The 6,695-nt window shown below is 39.6% G+C and overlaps 1 pseudogene; it reads right to left on the bottom strand.

Annotated features, from left to right (window-relative positions):
• Positions 1 to 572: 572 nt before the first annotated feature.
• Positions 573 to 6,150, bottom strand: LOC149165152 (phosphatidylinositol 3,4,5-trisphosphate 3-phosphatase and protein-tyrosine-phosphatase PTEN2A pseudogene; annotated as a pseudogene).
• Positions 6,151 to 6,695: the final 545 nt, after the last annotated feature.

The following is a 6,695-nucleotide window of genomic DNA, read 5'->3' as shown; positions in this document are numbered from 1 at the left end:
AGAAAATCATTGAACTCTTTTTGTTTTCTTGCTGCCTCGCTTCCGGGACCAACCCACAGCTTTTCAGGCCTTGTTTCCACTTCTAAATGGAGTAACCCCATACACAACAACAGAACAACTGCAATCGAGATTCCCAAAACAAGACTTGGATGTGTAGCAACAAACACTCCATGACTCCTATAGAATTTAGAGATATAATATTGGATGAATGGCAAACGTGTTCCCTTTTTTGGCATAGTCACCTCTTGATATATCGCTGCGCCCTGAATTAGATCCTGGTCTTGCTTACTCATACCACTGGACATCACCATGCCATGAGCCTGAACCAAGCCTTTCAGACTCATAACCCCTGCTATCACCATCAACATGACCAGAGTTGGACCGTGGTCTCTCAGAGTCATTTCCTTCATAAAAATCACCAAACCCTGGACAAGGGCCTGAGCAATCAACATCAGAGCCTACAGTAAATCCACATCCCGGACGAAAACCTGACCTGTTGACATGATGACCTCCAGGAAAATCAACAGACCCTGACCGAGAACCAAGTCTGTCAAGCCCTGGTCCTCTAGCATCTAAACGATCATAGCCTGTGGGCATTCAATATCCTCTGTCCTTGGATGCTTCTTTGTTGAAAAGAGAACTCCATTATGATCTGATACTGTAATAGATGGTCGAACCCAGTAAGGGCATTTATGAAGACGGAATCCCCGAAGTATACATCTCCTACTAGGTTGAACTTCACCATTGAAATATGTGAGAACTCGTTCAAAATATTTTACATAGCGAATTTGGCTTGGAAGAACAATACCCTTGCCATCTATACACCGTTTCTGGTTGTAATAAGCAATGGATTCTTCAGCAGTGGGGTAGAACTTGAGGTTAAGAAGAAAACTCGATATCATGAGCCCTGTTCTAACCATGCCAGCTTTACAATGAACAACTACTACATTCTCAATATCTTCCTTCAGCCATGAGTACGCACTTTGACAAAATGATACTATGAGTTGAATTGGAGGGCAATTATGGTCATCAAAGGGGAAGCAAGCAACCTTCCCTTCAACAGTGAAGCATCGTATAATCTTTTAGAGCAAAGGTTGTACACTTTGTATTTTCCCTTGTGATGACTTTCAAAAAACTTCATAACCTCTTCCATATATCCAAAAATACCAGAACTGATGTCGCCGGCAGGAAAACCCATAGCAATTATGTTTTCGGTAACATATGTCATATCCAAATCAAAACCACCTTCCTGCGTGACTGCAACTTGTGTTGAATCTTCCGTAGGATCGTCAACAACTGGAATCTAAGAAGATGATCGTGTACCTAATCCACTGGCTAAGCGACCAAATGGAGATTTCTTACCATCCACAGGCTGTGCAATCTCTGGAGCTGAGGGTTGTGAAAATTTGAAGCTTTTTGCCCATGTTGAAAAACCAGATGGCGAAATATATCTTCTTTTGAAACTTGCAATCTGAACTTACGACGACACCTAATGACCTAATGATAAGGATAAGCGGTCGAGTTGACAGGCAAAGGGTATAAGCTGATCACTGATAATGGATTTTGATGGATATGACAGCTGTGTAGGATTGGCTATGAATTAGGACAAATCCCCAATTTCGTAGCGCAGCGAGTACAAAATAGGAATTATGCGCTACGAAATCACTTAAAACATGTTGCGCTGCAAAACTGCTAAAAGGATTTATGTGCTGCGAAAACACTTCAAAATTATTACATGAGCTATGAAATAACCTAAAGAGCTTTGTGACACATAGTAACTTTTGAACAAGACTGACACATGGCTGTGAGACGGGGATGAATGAGAATGACCGGTGATGAATGAGAATACATAGTTGACTCAAGACTCTAAAAACAAAAATCAAACTTAGACTAGCACCGAATTTTTTTTACCATCAAACTAATGTGAGCGGTTTTGAAATTAGAATTCTTAAGTGATAACAGACACTAGCATTTGTTTCAATCTCAAATGGTCTTTGAAGATCTGGCAATGCTAGTACTGGTGTTGTACTAATTTTTTCTTTCAAGGTGTTGAAGGCTTTCTGTTTTTTGCCTCCCCATTGAAACACCTTATTCAATCCTGTTAAAGCATGTAAGGGAGCTGCAATCAAGGAAAAGTTAGCAATAAACTTTCTCAAATATTGTGCTGCTCCTAGGAAGCTTCTAACTTCTGTAGCAGATTTGGGTTTAGGCTAGTTCACAATGACTTCAACCTTAGAGGGATTTATCTTCAATTTACCACCCCCTACAATATGACCCAAATAATTTAAAGAAGTTTTGCCAAATTCACATTTTGATAACTAATCATAGAGATTTTCTTTTTTCAAAACATCTAGAGTCTTCTTTACATGCTTCAAATGTTCTTCCCATGTTTTACTGAAAACAAGAATGTCATCTAAATATACAATTACAAAATCATCAATAAAAGGCCTGAGTACATCATTCATAACTCTCATGAAAGTGGCAGGAGCATTAGTTAAGCCAAAAGGCATAACTAGCCATTCATACAGCCCTTGCTTTGTTTTGAAAGTAGTCTTCCATGCATCTTGTTCTGCTACTTTGACCTAATGGTAGCCACTACGCAAGTCCAACTTGGAAAAGTAAACAACTTCTTTCAACTGATCCAATAGATCATCAATGCGAGGGAGGGGATAACGATTCTTGATCGTTATTTTATTCAACGCTCTGTAATCAATGCACATCCTCCACGAACCATCTTTCTTTCTCACCAGCACGATCAGAGATCCGCATGGTGATGTGCTTGGTCTTATGAACCCTTTGTCGAGCAGCTCCTGTACCTGCTTCTTGATTTCTACATTCTCTAAAGTGGATAACCTGTACATTCCGATGTTAGGCAATGGAGTATCTTGCTGCAATTGAATATCATGTACAATTTCCCTTTTGGGTGGCAGACCTTTAGGTTCTTGAAATAGGATATCGTATTCTGAAACAACTTTTTCTAAATAAACTTTCTGTTTAGCATCACAACCTTCAAATATATTGGTTTTATCAGGGTTCTTTTCCTTTACAACCATCAGTAAAAATTGCTTGCATGAATTTACAATTCTTTTCATCTGCCTTGAGTTTATGAGAGTGTAATTATTTATGAGTTTTTGAGCTCTTATAATATATTTTATTCCATCTTTGGCGAGTTGATACTTATTTTCAGCTCTATAGAAAATGGCTTTTCTATCATACAAGTAAGGACTTCCTAAAACAATTCCACATATATCCAAGGGAACGATATCTAACTCAACCTCATCTACAAATGCTGACCCAAAAGAAAACCTAAGTTTACATTGTCTAGTCACTTGTAGCTTTGCTTTATCACATACCCAACCTAATGGATATGGTTTCTTGTGAGGTGTGGTTAGTAATCCCAGCTTCTTTACAATTGCTTCAGAAATCAAGTTTACTTGTGAGCCACTATCAAATAAAGTATCAATCTTTTGATGCTTGGAAATAACTCTAATATGAAAAAGCTCATGTCTTTTCCTCTCATTTTCTTCATTATCAATAGTTTGTGCATAATTACTAGTAGATGCTTCAGAATTTTACCTTTTATACCTATGGCTGTGATTGTTGTTTCATCACCTGAGTCTGACCCCAAATCTTTCTGAATAACAGCAACAGTCTTCTTCTTCTTGCCATTTAACTTCTTGGGTTTTAGCTCCGGATGCAATGACCAACAATGTTCATCATCATGTCCATCCTTCTTGCAGTGAGTGCATGAAGGTTTGCTTTTTTATACAACGTTCACCTTCCTCTCTTTCCATTTCTGCTTCTTCTTTTCCTTGTTCTTGCTTGCAGTGGGTTTTGATGATCCCCCAATCTCTGGGTTCACATACTTGTCTCTAGCCTCTAGATGTGTAGCCTGAACGGATACCTCATCTATGCTAGTGGGGTTAAACATGAGAATGGTGTGCTTCAAATAGCTATGTAGACCACCTATATACTTCAGCAAAGTTTCAAGTGAGTCTAGAGAAATGCCTAGAATTAAAGCTCTTTTTCTAAATTCCTAGGCATAGCTTTGTACACTTTGCCCCTTAAATTGGCGAAGAGTTTTCCAACTCATCATCGCTTGCTGCATATAAGCTAGTGGATAGAATTGTTTTTAATGGCAGAAACAAATTCACTCCAGGTAGAAAGAATTTTAAAATGCTTCTTCAGATCAGCTTGTGTCCTACCTTCCCACCACACTAGGGCAATTCCTCCAAGGCAAAGGCTGGCCAGCTGAATCTTTCTCCTTTCTGAATCGATGTTCTGCACCCTGTAATATACATCAATCTGTCTAATCTAGTTATCTAGCTTTTATGCATTTAATTCTCCATCATATATTGGCAAATCAAATTTTACATCTAATTTAATCATAGAAGTCTTCTTCTTTTTATTTTCAAGGCTATAAGGAGGTGTTGATGGAGGAGGTTCTTCCCATTTTCCTTTTCCTTCTGAATGGGCAACTAGAAGAGGTTCCTCTACTCCTTTTCCTGTTTGAAATGCTGAAGGGCTTTCCCCTCGGCCTTTCTTAAACTCTCGGTACATTTCTTCTACCATGGCTCTCATGGTCATGAAACTGTCCATGAACTGAGAGTTTGATTCCAAGGGAATTTCTTCTGCCATTTTCCTCCTAGGAAAGACTCTACCAATTTTTGGGTTAGCCTCAACTAGTTCTCCTTCTCCTAATTTGAGCTTTGACCTAGTTAGCATTCAACAATCCAGCACAAGCTTGTCTAACCTTAACAACCTAAAGCTTTGATACCTCTTGATTTGAAAATGAGATCTTAGCCAATTATTAAGGTATTACAGACTCATGTGCATGGATTTGCCTATCTTACTTTGTGCAATGGATCGATAAGATTGCGAAATACATATACAATGAAGCAGTTAAAGAACATAAAAGACAAACACATATAAACACAAGAAGTTTAATATGGAGTTCACCCAAAACTCCTGGGCTACATCTCCTGGTCCAGCCTTCAGTGGTGGCCTCTCTATTATGTCTTCAGAAGTAGAGTTTTACAACAGTATGAGCTCAATTTGAGTCTCAACACACAACAGATACAACAACAAGAGTTTTGCTTGAACCCCTCAAGCCTCTCTGAGTACACAGACTCTCTCTATCACTCTCTGTCTCTGTCTTTGCTCTGTCTCAATAGTGCTTGTCTCTGTTTCCTGTCAATCTGTGGCTTTAAAGCCAATCTGCGCTGACTGTTCATTTCCTCTTCTTGGGCTTTCTGGCTCCCAGCCTCTGTCCGCTCGAATCCCCCTTTTGGGCGTTAAATAATCATTGCTAACGCTTTTAGGGGAGGTGGCCACTTGTTCTGCAACAGAAGAGTCCATCTGGCCGTTGAAATCCCTGAAACAGCCATTCTCTGTTTACACAGAGAAATTCCTTCGAACTCGGGAAAATCTGCCACAACACAGTATTTCAGACTTCAAATATTCATAAATCCCCACTATATTCCTATCGGGTACACCCTCAATCGCTATCGCATATCGCAACTGCCCGTTCCATGGCTTCCCCTTTGTATTTAAAATACATTAAAATATCACAAAAATGGCTTTATGTGGATTTGAAACATTATATATTTTTATTCACAGACCCTCTCGGGTGCGGTCTTCATCGCATCGGCACTTTCCCATCGTATTTCATTTAATAAACGAAATACGCGACAATACACAAACTATTATTAGGCAGATCTCAAAACGTATGGAATATCGTTTATGGCTCTATCAGGTCCGGCTATCACGTCGTGCATATATATATATATATATATATATATATATATATATATATATATACACTCCTCTGTGTAGCTCTGATGCAAATTTGTGATGCGACTCGTCGCAATCGCATGTCACACGAGCCCCGGGTTGTTGGTAAGTGCTTCCGCTGTAATATGCTGATGCGATATGGTGGTGCAACGTGGGCCGTCGATCTGCGTGCTTGATCGACGGTCCTCGTTGACCCCGCCAATCACTATTGCAACATTTATGCGACCGCCTTCGATAGCCTCCAATTGCCTCCACCGATTTGCGATTTGCCAATCGGATTTGGACTGTTGATCGGCCAGATCTGACAGCTCCTGTGCATTGCTCCTTTTTCCATCGATAAGCCTGTTTCTTAATCATTTCTTCGTGTTTTTGGCTACCGATAGTGTTTTCCGCATGTTCTAAGGGTTTTACCTCATTCGATAGTTTTTCTCTTTTAAACAATTTTGAAGACTTAGAGAGTTCTTGGATCCATTTTGGAAGCATTAACCAAAGATTGTTTGATTTGTTTTGACAGTGTTTTTCTTGGGAATCTTCCAATTTGACTAGGCCGCATTCGAGGGAAAAAAAACCGAGAAAGTCTAGGCACTTTGACCACAGACATATTGCAGACTTTGACCACAAGATTCTTCTATGAGTTGACCAGGTTTGACCACTCAGGTTTGGACTGTTTTGAATTTTGGTTAACTAGCTAAGGAGGCCAAGTTGGAAGACCTTTGACCGAGATGCTAAAGGATTGTTTTGATATTTGACTATTGACTGGTTAGGGCACACATTGTTGCTGCTGGCTGCTATTGACTTGGATGGATTGGCACTAGAGTTGACTTTGTTGACTCTCTCTCTCTCGTCTTTATTTAGTTGCATGACATATTGACTTGATTGGATATTGGTTTTGGATATTGGAT

Source organism: Pinus tabuliformis, chromosome 5_1 (genome assembly GCF_031772625.1).
Source record: "Pinus tabuliformis cultivar Carrire ecotype Pingquan chromosome 5_1, CPIR1, whole genome shotgun sequence".
Lineage (NCBI taxonomy): Eukaryota > Viridiplantae > Streptophyta > Pinopsida > Pinales > Pinaceae > Pinus > Pinus tabuliformis.
This window is presented reverse-complemented; position numbering and strand designations above follow the sequence as displayed.